At 46.2% G+C, this 20,523-nt stretch overlaps 1 long non-coding RNA gene across 1 annotated transcript in view; it reads left to right on the forward strand.

Moving 5' to 3' along the window:
- The window catches only part of LOC125408609 (uncharacterized), a 40,654-nt gene that overhangs the window by 11,613 nt on the left and 8,518 nt on the right, over positions 1-20,523 (forward strand). The window lies entirely within an intron of this gene.

Raw genomic sequence — 20,523 nt, forward strand, 5'->3', positions numbered from 1 at the left:
AAAGGTCTGGGGAGCGGGCTCAGTGGGTACAACACTTGCCATGCAGGCCCGAGGGCTAAGGTTTGGAGCCTTAACTGCATAAAAGCCCACAGAAACACCGGGGTTGGCCTGGCAGGAAAAAGGAAAAAGGTGTCTCTGGAGCAAGCTCACCAGCCACACTAGCCAGAACAGTGGCTCCGGGATGAGCTAGGATCCTGCTTCAATAGATACAGCCAGGAGCCATGAAGGGAGATATCTGAGTCAACCCTAGGCCTCCACAAGCTTCTTCACCTGCACAAACATGTATGGACGCACACACCACACACATCCATACGCAAAGCAAAGCAAAACCAAATGCTCTTGCAGTTGAGTCTCCATCTCAAGTCAGTAGCTGCTGACTGGCAAAGTAACATGTAGGGCTGTAGTAGCTATTGTAGTAGCTATTGACATGTAGGGCTGCTGAAGAAGATGACAACCCTCAAATCCTATGACTTCTTTAACTCCGAGAAGATTTTTCCGTTGGAGTTTTACCAACCATCTCCACATAATTAAAACCAGCTCGGGTTCACCGCTCCCGTTCCCAAACACTGGGAGGCACCCCCATTTCATATGTGTGTAACAGTTCCATGGGCTTAACATGTGGAGCTGCAATGATCCCTTCCTGGAAGCCATCTTTCCCTGTTGTAAGAATGAGGTCTGCAGAACCATATGCCACCTTTTAAAGGGTTTTGTATTCAGAAGTGTGGGTCATGTCTGTGTAAAGAGGCGAAAGGAGAAATTAGAGACAACGCAGAACACTCCCAGAGGAGGGGTGTTCAAGGCTCTTTAAAAAACTCAACCATTTATTATCATGTATTGAATTATAGTATCAAGTTCTGAAATACTGACGTTAGGAATATGAAGTAGGGGCCGGCAATGTGGGTTGGTGGGTAAAGGCACTTGCCGCCAAGCCTGACAACCTGGGTTTGATCCCCCAGGCTCACACGATGGAGGGAAAGAACCAGCTCTCATGGCGGGGAGTATGGCAGCTTGTAGATGCTGGCTTCTCCTGGAGCCAGTGCCCAGGACAGCCCTGACACACACTCGCCTCTCTCTCTCCTCTTCCCTGGCTTCCTCACTGGACTACTCCTGCCTTATTGCTCATTGCTGCAATGAGGGGGCTGAGATTTTAGGGTGCTCAGAGGAGAGCCATCACTGTGTGACCCTAGACCATTTTACTCAGCTAAGTGGTGATTGATAACGGAGAGCCATGGCTTTTCTGTTGAAGCTCAAGTTCCTGACAGACTTGCCCTTGCCTCAGAATGGTTATCCATGTGCAGACGGCCCTCTCCAGCTTCTCACAGGCTCAGAGACAAGTGAAGGGCAGGATTGAGCCGTCTGATGGTTCAGGCTACCTATTTTTCTGTTGGAAACATTATTGCCCTTTTCTCCCCAAATAATATTTTGTAAATTAATCAAAAGGAGTTTTCTGAGAAAATTCAGACTGTTCTACATTATTTTAAAATGTAACAAACCTCAGCATGACAAGAAAGAAAAACAAAAAGTAACCAACCCAAACTCAAAGCTAGAAGGCTGAGAGTCAGCTTACAGCTTCTTAGTTACAGGATGGTGGCTAACATATTTACCCTCCAGGTTTCTTGGGGAAGAGGAAGAGCAAGGAGAGAGAGAGGAAGGGAGGGAGGGACAGAAGGAGGAGGGAAAGAACATATACGAATTAGAACCTTCTAGTGATATTCTATGTTTGCTGTATGCCAGGTCTCAGAAATCATAAAGCAGAGCCTGTAATGCAGGAAGGAGAGGCAGGGATGACTGTGAGTTCAAAGCCGGAAAAGAAGATAGCTAGAGAGGCCCACTGCATTTTGTTTCTCTTTTAAAGATTTTGTTTTATGTGTATGAGTGTTTTTTGTCTGCCTGTGTGTCAATGTGCTACCTGTGTGCAATGCTAGTGAAGGCCAGGAGGGGGCGTATGTTCCTTGGACCACTGAGCCACGACGTGGATACTGTGAGCTGGTTCTCTGGACCTGGGTCCTCTGCATGAGCAGTCAGTGCTCTGAACCCGCTGAGCCATCTATCTCTCCAGGCCCCATTGTTTGCGTTTAAAAAGCAGCCATTGTTAGAACTCAAAGGGCACTGGCTCTCACTGTACCTCAAAGCACCTCAGGGTCCCTAGTGACTCCTCAAGCCACCATCTCCCTGCTCCAGCTTGTAGCCTCACTGGGAGAGCAACGGCGGCGCCACAGCTTCCTCATTCTGCACTCCGTACCCTTCTGCCAAAGTCAAGTGATCAGGCGACTTCTGGCCCAGTGGTGCTGATTCCTTTCCTTTGCTTTCAGGGGCTGACCCCAGGGACTGGCACACGATAGGCTACCCTCAAAACCTTGCTTTTATTTATTTATTTTTTTTAATACAGGATCTTGCTATGTTGCTCAGCTTGGCCTTGAGCTAGTTTTATTTACTCCCCCCCCCCCCCACCGTGTGCGTGTGTGTGTGTGTGTGTGTGTGTGCCCGTTTGCACCTGTGGACAAAGTAACATAGTTGAGTTTCTGTCACAACTTGTTGCAACTGAATAAAGCCCCATTGTGCTCAGAGCCTTCTAGCCTTGTGGAAGAGAAAGTCTCCATCTAAGCCTGGAAGATGAGCGATGTACTGAGAGGAGGTGAAAGGAGCAATGTCCTGAGAGGAGGTGAAAGGACCATTGCAGGCCTGGGGTCTGTTCATCTCTTGGAAGGGGCCAGAACTAGAACGAAGTACTAGTGAAATTAGAAAGTCATTCCCCGTAGGCAAAGAGTGGGTAATACACCCATGTGATCTCAAAGGAGGAGCAGGAGCTGTTGGGTTAAATAATTTGGAACCGTGTAAACAGAAACTGTGCTTTCGTTTCCTGGTCACCCAGGCCCGAATAATCAGAGAGAAACGATATTAATTACAACACTATTTGGCCAATGGCTCAAACATATTTCTAGCTACCTCTTACATCTTAAATTAACCCATTTCTATTAAGTTATATATTGCCATGAGGCTGTGGCTTATTGATAAGGTTCTGGCATCTTTCTCCTTCAGTGGCTACACGCATCTCCTTGACTCTACCTTCTATCTCTCTATATGTCTGTTTGGATTTCCCACCTGGCTATATCCTGCTAAGCCATTGACCAAAACAGCTTTATTGATTAACCAATAAAAACAACACATATACAGAATGACATCCTGTATCAGGGGAGGAGAAAGGAGACTATAGATTTTTTTTTTTAACCAAGGTATTAAGTAGCCCAGCCTGTTCTCACACTCCTATCTTGCTGAAGATGACCTTGAACTTCTGGTCCTTGTGCCTCCAACCTTACAAGTGCCAGGATTAGAATTGTGTACCGCTGCACCCAGTTTTACAAAGAACTTGGGATCTAACCCAGTGTTCCATGTGTGTTGGTCAAGCATTCTACCAGCTAAGCTATGTTCCCAGTCCCCAGAATGATGGCTTTTTCAGTAAAGAGTTTTGGGTTTCATTGATATGGAGCTGAGAGACACTGACGAGTGTTGAGCAAGGACACACAGAACCGTGTTGAAATGTGCATGTGCACTTTGAATGCAATTGGATCTTCACACAATCAGTCCACAAATACTTCCAGATATTTCAGCAAAATAAAGTTAGTTCTTGAGCTTCTGAATTGAAGGAAGGGGCCCAATATCTTCTTAAAATAAGAAAATATTCCAAGTGGGAATGGTTGTCTTCAAACTTTGACTTTGCCACTTGTGAACCATGTGACTTTGAATGGTTTTCTCTCCAGCTCTACACCTCAGTGTCCCCAGCTACATTGTGCAATTAACCAAAGTACTTGCCTCATCGCTTAATTGTGAGGATTAACTGAGACAGCGTGGTATCTTATTCAAAGCAGGGCGAGTCTTCCATAATTCAATCCTCAGGGCATGGAATGTCCTTGAGGCTTCTCTCCTTAGTAAATACTGTTGGTCTAATTTTAAAATATGTCCAGAAGTCCCATACTTTGTTCCCCCATAGTCCTCTTCAGGGCAGAAGTTCTTATCACCTACCTGCTGGGAAAATGATTGAGGCGCATGTGTCTCTCATGAGGGCTGCCTTGGCTGGAAGACTGACGGCTACGGTCAAAAACCATTTCCAGCAGCTGGTTGACACACAAGCAAGCTGCCTGGCCTGTGGTGGCTCCTCAGCCCCATGGATGTGCTAGATTATAGGGCAGGAGGAAACACAGCCACTCATCAACTACAAAACAGGACTGTCCTGCCCCACTAGAGGGGAAGAAGGAGCCCAGCACGATGGTTGTGGGAGCATGAGAGTGTTTTGTTCTGATGCCCGCTCGTCCCCATCAATCATGAATTAAGAAGATGTTCTACAGCTGGATCTTATGGATGCATCTTCTCAATTGAGGCTCTTTCCCCTCAGACAACTCTAGCTTGTGTCAAGCTGTCTTAAAACTAGTCGGTACAATTGACCCCTGGTTAAAGCCGCACAAGTACATCACTGTTAGGTTATAATCTTTCCTTTCTTATTCATCCCTAAGACCATAGATTAATATCAACATTATAATGTAAGCATTCCAAAATTTAAAAGTTCCATAGTCTTTAAAAATCCAAACACTTAACAATCTAGCTCTTTTAAAAACCCAAAGTTTTTTTTTTTTTAAATTCAAAGTCTGTCAACTGTGAGTATCTGTCAATCAAATATAAATTAAGTACTTAATACTTTGAGAGGGAAGAATGGGGCGCAGTCACAATCTGCACCATCCAAATGCCAACAGTGTAAACAATTTCCTGCCCCATGTCTGGGATCACTCACTTCTTCGGCTCCACCCTCTGCAGTACACACGGCTCATCTTCCAGGCTCCAGCCCACTTCACGCCGTGGCTGCTGCTGTTCTTGGTGACCATCCCACGACACTGGCGTCTCCAAAAATGCGGGGTCTTCTGCTGCAACTGGGCTGCACTTTTCAGGATTCTTGGGCTCTATTCAGGGGCACAGCACTCAAACTCAGTTGCTTTCTATGATCTCTTTCTTCATGACTTCAAAACCCGCACCACCTGGGTTCTCTGACCAAGTTTGGCCGCCAGTGCTAGGTACAACCCTGGCCACCTCGAGAACCCAGCTTCTGTGTGCTGACCCTGGGAAAACACTTCCCAGAAGACTTCACCTCAGTGATGCTGTTCCTGCCTTAGTCACAGCGATTTTTCAGCCCCGGCTGATCAGCGTCCACTGTTCCCGCAAGACAAAGGTTTTAGTTTAGTGGTTCTGGTCTCTTGTTAATCACAGCTGATTCTTCATCTCCAGCTGGCCAGACACCGCAGATTCTTCACACAAATGGCCCAGTAGAGTCTTTGTTTTCCTCTGAAACGTAACAAGCCAGGCCTCCATCGTCAGCCCTGCTCTCACAGTCTCATCTTCCAAGCTCCTATGGAACAGTTCACTGAGCTCTCAACACTCAGTGACTTTTCTAGCCCAAAGTTACAAGGTCCTTCCATAGTCCCCCCAAATCAGCAAGGTCATGTCTGTCATAGCAAAACCCCACAATCCTGGCACCAATTTCTGTCTTAGTAGGGTGTCTATGGCTGTGATGAAACACCAAGACCAAAAGCAAGCTGGGGAAAAAAAAATTGGCTTACATCGGAGTCCACCATTGAAGAAAGTCAGGGTAGGAACTCAAATGGATCAGGAATCCGGAGGCAGGAGCTGATGTAGAGGCTATGTAGGGGTGTTGCTTACTGGCTTGCTCCCCATGGCTTGCTCAGCCTGCTTTCTTATAGAACCCAGGAGTGGTGTGGGAAGTCCTTCTGTCTATGTGTTGCTTTTATTGATTAATGAACAAAGAATCTGCATTGGCCTGTGATAGGGCAGAGGAGAGCTAGGCGGTGGGGGAGAGGGGACTAAACTGAATGCTGGGAGAAAGAAGGTGGAGTGGAGAGACGTCATTTAGCTGCCAGAGAGGAAAGACGCAAGTTGCCTGCCAGAACCTTGCCAGTAGGGCATGATCCTTGTGGCAAAATATAAAATAATGGAAATCAGTTAATTCTAGATGTAAGAGCTAGCTAGCAATACACTTAAGCTATTGGCCAAACAGTATTGCAAATAATATAGTTTCTGTGTGATTATTTCGGGAGTCTGGGCAGGTGGGAAATGAACAAGTGGCCTCCAACAACACAGGACCACCAGCCCAGAGGATGACCCCACCTACAATGGGGTGGGCCGTGGGCCCTCCCCCATCAGCCACTAATAAAGAAAATGCCCTACAGCCAGATCTTAAGAAAACATCTTATCAATTAGGTTCTATCTCTTCAGATAGCTCCAGCTTGTGTCTAGTTAGCTTGTGTCAGCCAGCACAACCCTCGCTCCACTTTTGGGACAAGCACTTGTATTGCCTAGGTTAGCCTCGAACTTGCGACGTAGCTGAGGATGACCTTGAACTCCTAATTCCTGCCTCTGTCTCCAAGTGCCAGGTTTACAGGCTTGCACCACGCCACCACACCTTGAAGCCTAAAAGTAGAGATTTGCATGGAAGCACAGAGAGCAAGAGAGTTGACTCTGCTATCTGTTGGTTACTTAACCATTTTGAAAAGCAGATCTCATGTGGGAAATGCTTGAAATTACTGAATTCCTCACACTAAAAAAATTATGTAATGCCTGAACTGTCATGGATGGGAGACAATTGGTCCCGTCTTTTGTAATAGACACATGATAACCCTTGTTTCTTACTCAATCCAAAATTAGACAATGTGTTGGAACATCTTAGTGGTAGTTACACTGTGCTGTTTTTATTCTTTAATTATTTTAATTAAAAAATTTAATAGGTATATATCATGCTAGTTGCAGGAACAGCTCTGGCTCTTTCAGGAGACCAAGCATTGGAATCAGGTTGTGAACAGTGTGTTACAAACTGCTTAATGGTGTGTGCGACATAGACCTGCTACACACCTGGAACTGGGACGGGTGCACAGCTGGCAGAGGTGGAGAACACGCCTTTGCCAACATATATATGTTTTGCCTGCATCTGTGTCTGTATGCTGTGTGGGCGCCTGATGCCTGAAAAGGCCAGAAGAGGGCGTCAGGTCTCCCGGAACTGGAGTGTCAGACAGCGTGAGCTGCCGTGTGGGTGCTGAGAACCAAACTTGTGTTCTCTGGAAGAGCAGCGGTGCTCTTAAACACGGAGCCATCTCTCCAACTTAAGCTCTGTTATTTTTGTTTCTTGGGGTGCATGCATGTTTCTTGGGTGCAAGCATGCACCCTACTACTGAGCAACATTTGTGTGCCCTGAACATCCCTGTTTTGGCCATTATTAGTAAATGTAGAGGCTGTCAGCTCTCATTATATTAATCTTTGAAACCACCCACTGTAAATGTGCCATGCTTTTCTTTCTAATTATATCTCTTATTTATTTTGTGTGTAGTGGGTAACAATGCTTCTAAATACTCTGAGCAGAGCATAGTATAGACAATAATCAAATTCATCTTTTAGCTCCTGACTGACACATTGGTTTTTGTTATTCTGTTGTTAATCCACTTCAGTACTGAAAACCCTTTTGAAACTGCACACATCACTGGAGCCTGGTTTCTAACTTTGAAAGCTTTGGTTCTTTTCTTGTGTCACTTTTATGTAGTGATTGTGCTATCCATTTAGTCTCAGGACCCAAGATGAACCAGACAGCCGCCTCATTTCTATACATGCTGTCTTTCACCCAGGTTTTGATTGGCTGTTGTTTTGATTGGCTGTTGTTTTGACTGGCTGTTGTTTTGATTGACTGTTGTTTTGATTGGCTGTTGTTTTGATTGACTACTGTTTTGATTGGCTGTTGTTTTGACTGACTATTGTTTTGATGGGCTGTTGTTTTGATTGGCTGTTGTTTTGATTGACCGCTTCAAATATCTCATTTGAATATGAGTCCATTCTGAAGTGTGCTGGTGCTGCCCAGTGCCACCTGTTCACCTCAGCTACTTTCTTTACACCACTGTCACAGCCAAGGACTAATCATGTCCTTGCTGCATGGACTAATGACGGACATTTCTAGCCACTTAGGTCTCCGTATATGCAGTTTTAAAAAGCCAGTTTCTTACTTGAAAATCATGTGTGGCAGGCAACATAACTTTTCTTTTTAATGTATTTATTCTTTCATGATTTCATGCATACACAACATTGACCTTATTCCCTCTCCAGCACTCTCTCTGGTTCCTTCACTGCCCCCACAACTTCCCCTTCCTCCCTGCCAGCGTCCCTCCTGCTCTCACATGTCAGAGTTGTCTGCATGAGCATGAGTGAGAGATATCCATCCTAGCAAGGGTGACTTGACGTCGGCTACAGCACTGAGGAATACGGCTTCCTTTCTCCAGAAACCACTAACTTCCCCTAACTGTGTGGCTTCCCCAGGGAAGGTTGGAGGCTTTATGAACTGACCAGTATCCATGAAGGAATGTTGATGAGCCTAGTCTTGTGGCTACCTCTAGGTACTTACATCCCTGATGTAAGTTTATGGGTACGTCGGTCATGCCATGACCAGAAGATACTGTTTGACACAATTCTTAATGTGCTGTTGAAAGAACAAATGAACAGGCAACATGAGACCAAGTACAGCCACTCCATGCCTCCTGGATTTATTTTCTTATATTTTCTTATTTCAGTTAGGGAGGATTGAACTTTGGGCTTGACAGGCAACCGCTCTATCACTGAGCTACATCCCCACCCCTTGCCTCCCTGGTGTTATGTCTGAGTCTGCATCTATATGACAGTGGTTGAACTTCTACCTGAGTTTCAGAATATTCTGCTTTAATAATCCCTCATTCTTTTCAATTATTGTGGATGGTATCTTAGCAACAGTTCACACTTTAAACTTTCTGCTTGGCTTTGATGATTTTTCTCCCTGAGACAAACTGTTTTTGCTTTAGGACTCTAATGGTGACAGGCAGCCCTACCATCTCGTCCTCAGAGGAATTCATGTCACAAGAAAATGTTCAAGAGTCTGTAACCATCTTAAGGATCTTCTATCTGTTGTTGATTGATTGTCCTCCATCACTTCTATCTCTCTGTTGTTGATTGGTTATCCTCCATCACTTGTGTCTATCTGTTGTTGATTGATTATCCTCCATCACATGTCTGGAGGCTTCCCAGAGAAGGCACAGCATTTTACAGTTAGTTGAGATCATGCCCTGGGAAAACCCCATCAGGGTGATATACTAACATGAACCCTCTATACCTCTTAGCCAGAGATTCAAAAAGAAAAACTGATTGATTCAGGGAAGAATCCAGGGCTTGTGCATGATAGGAAAGGGTTCTGCTATTGAGCTGTGCACCACCACCCTGTAACATGAGAGCCGGCTTGTTGGGTATCTATCCCACCCAGTACCCCACAACCAGCAAGCTCCAAAGAAAATTACACACAGGACTCCTTAAGATTATAAACTGATTGATCCATTAGGTCAGGCTTTGTATTAACTAATTCTTACATCTTACAGTAACCCATAATTCTTGTCTGTGTTAGCCATGTGGCTTGGTACCTTTTTTAGCTGTCAGCTCACATGTTGCTTCTTCAGTGATCTGCGCAGGAATGGCAGAGGGAGCTTCTTGCTTCCCAGAATATTCCTGTTCTCATTGCCCCGCTTCTACTTCCTGTCTGGTTGACCCACCTATACTTCCTGCCTGGTCAATCAGCATTTTATTAAAATACATGATTGACAGAATACAGATAATTCTCCCGCACCACCACCCAGAGATTCAACATTTTTAGTTAGTAAAGTATGCAAACCATATATAAAAATCATGTACAATTCAGTGAATTTACACACACACACAATCATAGCCTACATCAGGATGTGAATTTTACTTCGGCACTTCCCAGTCAAAGCTTCCTTGTTCCTTTGTGTCTTTTCCTGATAAGACTCACAGGCAAGGAAACCACAGATCTTCTATCTGTCACCATAGAGTTGCCTGTTCCTTAACTGCATACTCAACAGAGCTGTACAGTATGTTATTCTGTGTTTCCGTCCTTGTCAGTCTGTCAGTGAGATCTGTTCATGTTCGTACCTATGAGACCGCATTCTTTTTAGAAATTGCTGTTTCTCATTCCAGTGTCTCATCCTTCACATATTATTTATTCATCCTGCTATTGGTGGGCCCTTGGATTGTTGGTGATTCTCACCTATTGTGGATAAGACTGATTAGTTAGAAATTTTCAGGTGTAAAAGAACATTCAGTTGGATTCCATTATTTAGAATTTATATAAAGAGTAGAAAATCAAACTGAGATGCTCAGGATGTTATTTGCGAGACTTCCTAAGAGAATCCATAGGCCATCCTAGGCCAGGTCAACTGCAGAGCACAGCAGCAATAACAGAAGAAAGACAACCCGTGCTCATTCAGGCTAAAAACGCTGTGTGTCAAAGGATAATGCCAAAATGAGAAGCAGCCCACCGAATGGAGGGGTGTACGTGCAAACCACATAGCTGATAAAGGCTTATATATAAATACATAAATGATGGCTAAAGTCCAACAGTAAAACAAAGCCCCTAAACAATCTAGGGCAAATAGAAGCAAATGACTCAAATAAACATTTCTTCATGGGCTGGGAGTCCATGGGACTCTGTTCAGCATCATCAGTCAGTAGGGAAAAGTAAATCAAAACTCAGCGAGACTCCATTCATTTGCCAGGATGATTATAGTGAAGAAACAGAACAAAATGGCAAACAAGGGTTGGTGAGGCTGTAGAGAGCACAGGACCTTCCTGCACAGCTGGTGAGGACGGCAAATGGCAAAGCCACGGCAGGAAGCTCTTTGGTGATTCTTTTTTCTTTCCTTTCTTCCTTCTTTCCTTCCCTCCCTCCTTCCTTCCCTCTTTTCTTACCCTCCTCTTCTTCTTTATCTTCGAGACAGGGTTTCTCTGTGTAGCCCTGTCTGTCCTGAAACTCACTCTGTAGACCAGGCTGGCCTCAAACTCAGAGAGATCCTCCTGCCTCTGCCTCCTGAGTGCTAGGACTAAAGGTATGCATAACCATGCCTGGCCAGTTTGGTGATTTTTAAAGAACTTGAAGATAAAACTACCACATGACTCAGAAATTCCATTTTAAAAAAGATTTATTTATTATGTATACAGTATTCTGCCTGCATGTACACATGCGTGCCAGAAGAGGACACCAATCTCATTTTAGATGGTTGTAAGTCACCATGTGGTTGCTGGGAACCGAACTCAGGACCTCTGGAAGAGCAGTCAGTGATCTTAACCTCTGAGTCAGCTCTCTAGCCCCAGAAATTCCATTTTTATACCTAAGAGAGCTGGATGTACTTGAACAGATTATCTGTGAAGCAAACTATGCAGCCACATTCTTGTGTATGCGTAAACAACGCGAGTGTTTGTCTACAGATGAATTCATACGGTGTGTTACCTGTGTTGCCATATTCTCGTGTATCTGTCAGCTGTAAACAACTAATATCTGTCTACAGATGAGTACATACAGTGTGGTACCTGCGTGCAAGTGAATATTATTCAGTCATAAAAACTGAATGCAGGTTTTTCTTTTTTACTGATTTGGTTTGGGGTAAAATCATACATAGATGCAATGTGCTCTGGTTATGCTATCCCCGACTCTCTCCTATCCCCCTCCCATCTCTCTCAACGACACTTCTCATCCCTACCAGTCCCTTTTCCCAGGTTCATGACTCTCGGTTTGTATTGTGACCCATTTAGTGTAACTACGGCTATCTGTGTGATCTCCGGATTGGAACCATCCATTGGGGGGAGAGGAAAAACTCCTGAAAGTTGTCCTGTGACTTCTACATGAGCAACCCTGCACTCACACACTCACACACACAGCTAAGCATGTGCACCCACACACAATAATAAAAAACAAAAGAGAAAGAAGAGAAAGGCAAAGTCTGTACATGTTGATCTTATCTTATCAAAATATCTTATCTTATCAAAATACGTCTATTTTGAATGTTTCTCACAACTAGCTGTATTCAATATTCCCCAAATAGTGCGCAAGATATAACAGGATAATATGTATATATTTGTGCGATGTGTATATATGTGGGCATGATGTATGTATGTGTTTGCACATGTTTATGGATGAAGACAAGTACATGTGTGCCATGCCTGTTTCTGGAGGTCAGAGGACACCCTCAGTGTCTTTGTCTTCCATCTTGTTTGAGACAGGGTCTCTTCATTGTCTGCAGCTGTGTGCACCAGACTAGCTGAGGGCTATCTCGCCTCCCGCCTTGCTGTGGGGTGCTGGGGTTACAGACACACATTACAGCCTATAGCATTCTAGGCTTTCCATGGGTCCTGGAGAGTCAAATCCATGGCCTCACACATGTACAGCAAGCCTTTACTCAGAGTTACTGCCCCCGTCTAGACAGTAATGAATTCAAATTGATATTTTCTTTGCATGTGTCTAGGTGTGTGTGTGTATCACCGAATATGTGTGGAGGCCAGAGGACATCCTTGGGTGTCATTCACTTGGTGTCACCCACCTTTTGAGACAGGTTCTCTCTTGGACCTTGAACTCACCGAGTAGCCTAGGCTGGCTAGGGACTCTCTTCTCCTGCCTTCCTGGTGCTGGTATTACAAGTGTGTGCAGTCATACCTGGCTCTTCTGTCTGGATTCTGGGGCACAAACTTGGGTTCTCACGCTTGTACAGCAGGTACTTTAATACTGAGCCACCTCTTCAGCCTTTCTTTCCAGTAGTGTGGACCACTGGCCAGGGGTGGGGAGGCATGCTGTCTTGGAACAGCCTGTGTAGGCTGGGTGCAGGTCAGACTTTGGTGACAGCTGTGCCTGACCTCTCTCTCAGGCAAGCTGACTCCAAGCCCTCTGACAGTCAGGGACTAAAGGCCCCTTGGGGATAAGCCTGCTGCCATTGCACAGGGCTGCTCCTGAGAGGCCTGAGCTTTCCTGCCCAGGATGCCACATCCAGGAAGGTCTAGGCTAACCTAATTATATTCGGCTGCTGCCAACACAGAGCTCATATTCCAGGCCTAATCAAAAAAGAAAAGGAAAATGTAAGTGGAATCCAAATGAAATATAATTCTATTTCCTGTTCGTCTAAGTGACTTAGGAGGACAAAGGGTAGGGATCTGATGAGGGCAAATTGAGTCTTGTGATATATCACAGTGGCTTCTAGGGCGTCGGTGAATCTGGGTCACAGAGGTCCCTGCGCTCACAGACAAGCACTACAGGAACCAGGAATGTTAAGCACACGGGCTCTTCCTTCAAAGGAAGGGCTGCACTATCTGTGGCGAGACCACACCGGATCGCCCCCTACCCCGACCCTTATGGTGAGCTCGTCAAATCTATAGAACCTCACAAGACTTTACAAAGCATTTTGATGTAGTCATGTCTTTATTGTGCTCACAGGGTTAAGTTAATTAGCACCAGGAAATGTGCTATGCTTAAATAGGCCTAAAATAAACTACCTACTCGGGGTTTGAATGAACACAAGCTACTGAGTTGTGATGAATTAGCTGCCTTCTTGCCTCCCGCTGGTCATGGCTCTGCTGGCTGTGGTGGTCTCGGAGACCCCTGCGGGGAGGTAAGGTCACTCAGAGGGAGGAGCAGGGCTCCAAGTACTACAGTTCTTCCCTGCTGGGAGTAGTGGGGAGTCATCAAATGTTCCTGAGTAAAGGAATGGCTTGACCAAAGACGTGATGCTTAACATTCATCGGGTTTCCTAAGGCAACGCTTAGGAAATCTGAACTTACCAGACTTGATAAATATTTATTGAACAAATGACTCATACTGAGATACAGAGACATGAGTCTGGTCAACAAGTCCTGTGTAGAGAAAAAGAAAGGTCAGGAGATTATATGGAACCATACTGTGTCTTAGTTACTCGTCTATGGCTGGGCTAAGACACCGTGACCAAGGCAAAGTCAGAAGGAAGGAGTTATTTGAGGCTTATGGTTACCGAGGGATGAGTCCATCACCTTCTTGATGGTGGGCGTGATGACAAGCTCCAGACACGGCAGCAGAAACAGCTAAACGCTCACTCACCCACCAGAGCAGGAAACAGAGGTCAAGCTTGGAATGGCATGGAGGGTTTCCAAACTGCAAAGCCAGCTCATCCGCGCCCTGCAGCAAGGCCAGACTCCTAAACCTACCCAAACAGGGCCACCAGCTAAAGAGCAAGCATTCACATGCTGGGAATATGCAATGATTACGGCTTTAGCCTATGGTAGCCTCCTCTCCACTCACCTGTCAGCTTATACGACACAAGTGTTGACAAATGTGACTTTCTACTGCTCCCAGAGTCTGTTTTCTGAGGTCATCTTACCCTGCCCTGGATGGTGACATGTCACCTTGTGGTAACTAATGATCAGTTCTTAACTCACCAACATGAAACAGTTCACCCTGGAAAGAATAAAGCCTTGAATTTTATCTGTTGTTGAGTTTTCTTTTCTCTGATCACCATTGTATGCTAACTGCCTTCAGCCAAAGAGGAAGGAGGGCCTTACATGCCTCTTTTCCATCCCCTCCTCTTTCTCCTTCTTACTTCTCTCCCTTCTCCATGGGAACCTGGCAAGGGTACAAGAACAGAGATTTTTCTTTTTACTTGAGGCAAATGACCTGTATTCCAGGCCGGCCTTGAATTCACCACATAGCTGAAGATGATCTCAAACTTCTGATCTCCCTGCCTGTACTTCGCCAGTTCCGGGACTGCAGATAACCCCTGCATGCCCACTTCATACTCTTCTGGGGCCTGAACCCAAGGCCTAATGCGTGTTAGGCAAGAATTCTATCAATACAGACATATTCATAAAGTGACAATTATTTTTTATTTTCGATTCTATTAATTTGAGGCAGGGTCTCACGAAGTTCAAGCAGGCCTTCAACTCTCTATGAAGCTGAAGATGACTGTGAACGTCTAATCCTCCTGTCTCCATACACAGGGTGAGGACTTTGTTACTTAGCTCTCTGAGTCCCTAGGTTCGGTGCTGAGCTAAACTGATACAGAAGGCCAGTGTTCATGGTGCTGACGGTCTCTTTCGGGCGTACTCTGAACTCTGTCAATGCTCCTTTTGCTTCTGACAGTTCGCCTTGGAGGATCCAGGGCGATGCCCTGTGGGGCAGCTTCTACTCCACTAGGCATGAGCTTCCCAGGAGCGTCCTTAAGCTGGCGAGTGCATCTCTAATTCTTCGTCATCCACCCATCTGTCCCCCAGTTGCCCTCAATACAAATGGCCAGCTTTCCAGACTTTAAGTAAAAGCATCAGGCTCTCAAAGAGACCGAGTTGAAGAACCAGCGCACAGGTGATATTCCAGTACCGGAATGAACCACATGTGCCGACCGAACTGGAGCTGTCGTGTTTCTGTCACCTTATCGTGACTCAGCTCTTCCGGATTTCTTTCTTCAAGTCACTCATGAACGGTGACTTCATGAGTGGACCCCAGCTACTGTGAATGTGCAGAACAGAATGTGCTGCTTTGATATGTATTTAGATAGCCAGATAGCCATTAGCCAGCCTCCCTCTACACTCCTTCCTTGGGCCCTCTCTCTGACTCTCATGGTCAAACTATGATCATCATGACTCCAGGCATAAACAACAGATATTTATTTCTTGAAGTTCTGGAAATTGGTAACTCTAGGACCAAGATGTTGACAAGACCCTCTCCTCCCGTCATTTTAATCTGCTATTTTCTTTCATGACAGAAAAAAGCACACCCTCATTCCTGTTTATCACAATGGATATAACACAGGGCACCGGCGAAGATTAGCAGAAGGCAAGTCACATGGGAGGAAGAGCATGAGGCTCCTTGCTCTCTTGATTCATGTCATCCACCAGGAGCCTCCATTTGGGCTACTGCCCGGAAGCTAAGAGTTCTTTTCTCAACTGTTTCCCGTCCGAGTTCAAGTCTCATTGGCCCAAACTGGGGACACAAACTCCCTTAGCCACAAGGAGGACCTGGGATGGGAACATCTGGGAAGGGAGCAGGAGGGTGGGAGAAGGCCATTACACACACACACACACACACACACACACACACACACACACACACACGAGTTACTTACAGGAGAAGAGCCATTGGAAGGCTTCCAACAGCAAAGGCAATTATAACTTGGAATAGACTATTAACAAAACTATCCTTTCGCTTGGCAACTCTCAAACTAATTTAAAATGATATATAATACAAAGTATCATTTGTTTAGCCTCTAGTCTTTGCTGAGACCTGGCAGCCAATGTTAGATATATGTTATCTGTGGTTCTCTTAGAGTATTTGAAGTGTGCAGTCTAGCTATTCAGAGAAGAAAAAGACCAAACAATGTAAGGAGTGCTTTCAATAATGTGTAAATGCAAAAGTTTAATTTTCAACAAGATTGCATGCACAAGAAAGCACCACATGTGCGCTTCTGTGGCATGGTGTAAGTTATAACGTTATGAAAGTTAGCCCAACATCAAGGGCTGTGGTCCTGCTAAGGCAGTCCCTAAGGGGAGGGAAATTACGAGCAAGGAAAGGGTGTCAGAGAGTAAGGAGAGGTCACCTCAGGCCAACTAAAACACCAAAAGGCAAAGAGAGAAGGCGTGAGACCCCAGCCAGAGGCCAAGAAGCCAAGGCTGCCAGTCAGAAAGCACTGACTGGCAAGCCCTGCTGAACCAGATGCCTGGCTTTCCCTTTGTCTCCATGACAACCTCGTAAAGATGCAACGAATTCAGAACCTTTTCTGGTTACACGTCTAATAGGCTGTGGACTGGGATTCTAACCAGCACAATGCGGCTTTAATGAACCAGCGGTTTTAAGTCATGTTCATGAGTGCTCTGACAACTCGGCTTCCCTTCAGTGACGGTGCGTGGTTCTGTTGGGACAGCCCGTGTGAGCTCAGTCTGCCCTGCCCTGGTCAGTGACGTGGCTTTCAAGTAGGCCACCCCCTCCCCACACCTTTACATTCCAAGATAGTGACTCCACACAACCTGGAAGCTCGGGAGAGTCTTAGAGGCCACAGATTAGCCACGCCTGAAGGGAAGACGAAGTTGGCCCGAGGTGCAGGGTACGTTCTCCAGAAATGTTGGAGAAGGGAATCTAGGAAATACAGATTGCAGTGCGACTGAATGTGGCGGGTTGTGTGGCAAGACAGAGCAGGGCGTGGCAAGAGACGGTTGAGGAGGAGTGACTGGGTGCCTAGAAGGACTGAAGGAGAGAGGGGGGTCAGGCCTAGAAAGTCCTTTATTGTCTAGCTCCTTGCTGTTGCTGTATCTCTCCCGGCCACTAGAGGGCTTCCCCGCCTCGTTTGGAGTCCACACTGCAGCAAGGTTTCTTCCCACCCGGGGCGGTGCTGCATTTCAAACCCTAGCCAGGCTGGCCCAGAGGCTGCTGGTTTAACTCCAAGCGGTGGCTCTGAACTCACTGAAACTTGGGGTGCCTCTCACTGGATTGAGGTCTCAGATACAGGGATGAGTGACAGAGTGTGTGGCCGGGCCCTCTCCAAGGTGGGCTGTTCGACCTGTCTGGCAGTTAACCATGCTTCCCTTCCGAATTTTCCAGGCTTGCGGTGGTGAAGCAGCTGGGCTACACGGCACAGGACAGCAGAGTGTGTGGTGTGCATATAGTGTGTGTTCACAAATGGTGTGTGTCCGTGTGTGTCCGTGTGTGTGGTGTCTCCTGAGCGTGGAACAAGTGAGCACGCTCTCCAGTGGTCTGTGTACTTCCAGTCCATCAGAGAGAAGGGAATGTCGATATTTGTTGTTTGGGTTTTAGCCCAAGGAAGAAACAAGTCATGAAGAGGTGAAAGGAAGTGAGACGGCCTCTGTTTTACTTCATCACTTTTTACCAAAATGGCATGCTAAAGAGACAAAAATTCTGTGACCTAGGCTGTGTGGCAGGCAGGGGAGACTCTCCACCAACTCCTTGGCCGGGGAAGTCCACCCTAAAAGTCCAGGAGTGAGCTTGTCATTCCCCTAAAGATCAACAGTGTGGCTTTTGTCTCCTGTTCTCCAGCCTCTCTCTCTCCTTAAAAAGATTTGATTTGTCTCTTATTATGTATATTTGTGTGTTACATGTGTATGTGTGTTACATGTGTATGTGTGCTACATGTGTATGTGTGTTATATGTGTGTTACATGTATATGTGTTTGTGTGTTACATGTATATGTGTTTGTGTGTTACATGTGTATGTGTGTTACATGTGTATGTGTATGCGGGTTCTGTGGAGGGCAGAAGAAGACACCAGACCTCCTGGACCTGGAGTGGCTGCCGTCAGCCGCCTGATGTGGCTGCTGGGAACCGAACTCTGACCCTCTGAGATAGCAGCTTATTTTTCTTTTCATTAGGAGGGTGGGTTTCCAGACAGGGTTTTCCTGTGTAGCCCTGGCTGTCCTGGAACTCAGCAAATATTCTTAACAACTGAGCCATCTCAGTCACCTCTCTCCACCCCTCCTCCTTCCCTCCTCACTCCTTTGACTAACCTTTCACATTGGAGAGCTGACTGATGTTTACCTCACCGGCCAGAGGCCATTTTTCCTTCTCTTCTGTCTGGATGCTCTTACTCAGGCGCTGCTCAGATGAACCCAGCCTGGCCTTGTTGCCTGCTGGGGTCTAGTGTAAGCTGGGAGCCGGATGCTGCAGTAGCTATGTGGCTGATTTGGGGTTTGGCAGGAAGGAAACCTGTGTGCACATTTATCTGTGTTGGCTGTGAAAACCACTGGGAGAAAACAGGGTTATTGACCCTGAGGCAGGCTCTTCCCTACTGACACTGCCAGGGGCCTCTGCTCTGAGGGCTCAACTCATGTCTGCTTGATTCAGACACTGGCTAAATTGTGAAATGAAAGCCCCCTCGATGCCAAAATCTATGGCTCACCCTAAAGACTATGTCTCGCTGTGGGCTCATACAAGTCACTGTGGGCACACCCCATTGAGCGCACATACTCATAAAGATAAATATGAAAACCTTAACAATATGTTTTCATTTTCCTTTTTGATTAAACTGTTTCTGTAAGAGCAGGCTCCTGAGGACTTAGGCATTGCTGTGTGAGCAGAAGGCATTCTGCTGAGTGCACACCCTAGGAAACAAGATAGAGGTTGCTCCTTAGAACTGAGGGTTCGCAGTTATGTCAGGTTGATTACTGACCACCCTGCCTTCCTTTGCCACCTCAGGGCACTCATGATCCAGTGCTGGACTCCCCCCGCCCCGCCTCTCTGTCCTAGGGTCCTTCATACAGTCTGGAAGTCTTGAACTCACCGAGTAGCCCAGACTGGCTGTGAGCTCCCAGTCTTCCTCCTGTTTCAGCCTCTCAGGCGCCAGGATTATCGGTCCCAACCACCAAGTTCAGCTCACGCAGTTGTCTCGGGTCCCATCCAGGGATACTGAGTCATAATTTCTGGGTAGGACACAGAAATTTTTATTGTACCCCACCCTTCCTCATGATCCCATCAAGGGGTTCACAGAGCATTGAGGAATGCATGGTGCTGGGGTTTGCCTTGGGTTCCTGTCTTAATCTGGTTGCTATGAGGGGGTCCCATGGATGGGGCTGTTAAAGGACTGACATCTGTTTCTCAGGGTTGCAGAGGCTGGGAGTCTAAGAAACGATGCCAGGAGATTTGGTATGTGGTGGGGCTCACTTCCTGGTGTGTGTGGGGTTCCACACACATCCTCACTGGGCTCACCAGGGTCCATCTCCCACCCAGTCTTTGCTGACTTTAGCTCCCTGGCCTATGAGGCTGACCCTGGTAACATCACTGCTTAAGGGCTGGGGATTTCAATGCAAAATTTTGAGGGGACAAATAAATATCTTTTTCCCCTAAAATGTTGTTTTAGGAGTTCTTTGTGTATTCTGGACACAAGGCCTTTGTCAGACACGATTTGTAAATGTTTTCTCCATTCTGTATTTTACCGGATTTCTCACAAAACAAATATTTCTAATTTTGATGAGGCCCAGTGTATAAATTTTTCCTTTTATGGATTGTGCTTTTGGTCTTGAATCTAAGAACTCTATTCCTAGTCCCCCCAATTTTTTTCCTGTGATGTATTCTTTTCTCGTGGTTTCTCTAGTGCCACACTGCTTCAGTCCAGGGTCCACACTCTGCTGGTGTGAGGTGTGAGGCTCTGGTGAGCGGCTCCGGGGCTGTCCGGTGAATGGAAGTCTGTTCCCCATTGGCCTACCTTTCTTCTTTAGTTGACCTTCGTAATACATGCGCATTCCCAGTTTACCCAGTAGGTCGTTCACTATGTAGCTGAGGCTAGATCCACCTCACGTCCCAAGTGCTGGGGTTACAGGTGCAACCCCAACTTATATCTGGGTTCTGCGCTCTGTTCCATCCATTTCCTTGCCCGCGCCTCCTCCATGCATACTGTCTTGACGCGGTGGCCACATACAAATGCCAACGGTGGGAAGTATGGTTCTTTCTACCATTTTTTCCCCCTCCCCACAACTGGCTGTTTCCTTTCCATAGAAATCTGTTCAATCGCAAGCACAGAAACCTGTTGAGACTTTGACAGGAGTTGCTCCAGTCCAGGTCAATTTTAAGAAAGAACTGTGTGAAGCCAGACGGTGGTGGAGCACGCCTTTAATCCCAGCACTCGGGAAGTAGAGGCAGGCGGATCTTTGTGAGTTCGAGGCC

This window comes from Myodes glareolus, chromosome 8 (genome assembly GCF_982192425.1).
Source record: "Myodes glareolus chromosome 8, mMyoGla1.1, whole genome shotgun sequence".
NCBI classification, from domain to species: domain Eukaryota; kingdom Metazoa; phylum Chordata; class Mammalia; order Rodentia; family Cricetidae; genus Myodes; species Myodes glareolus.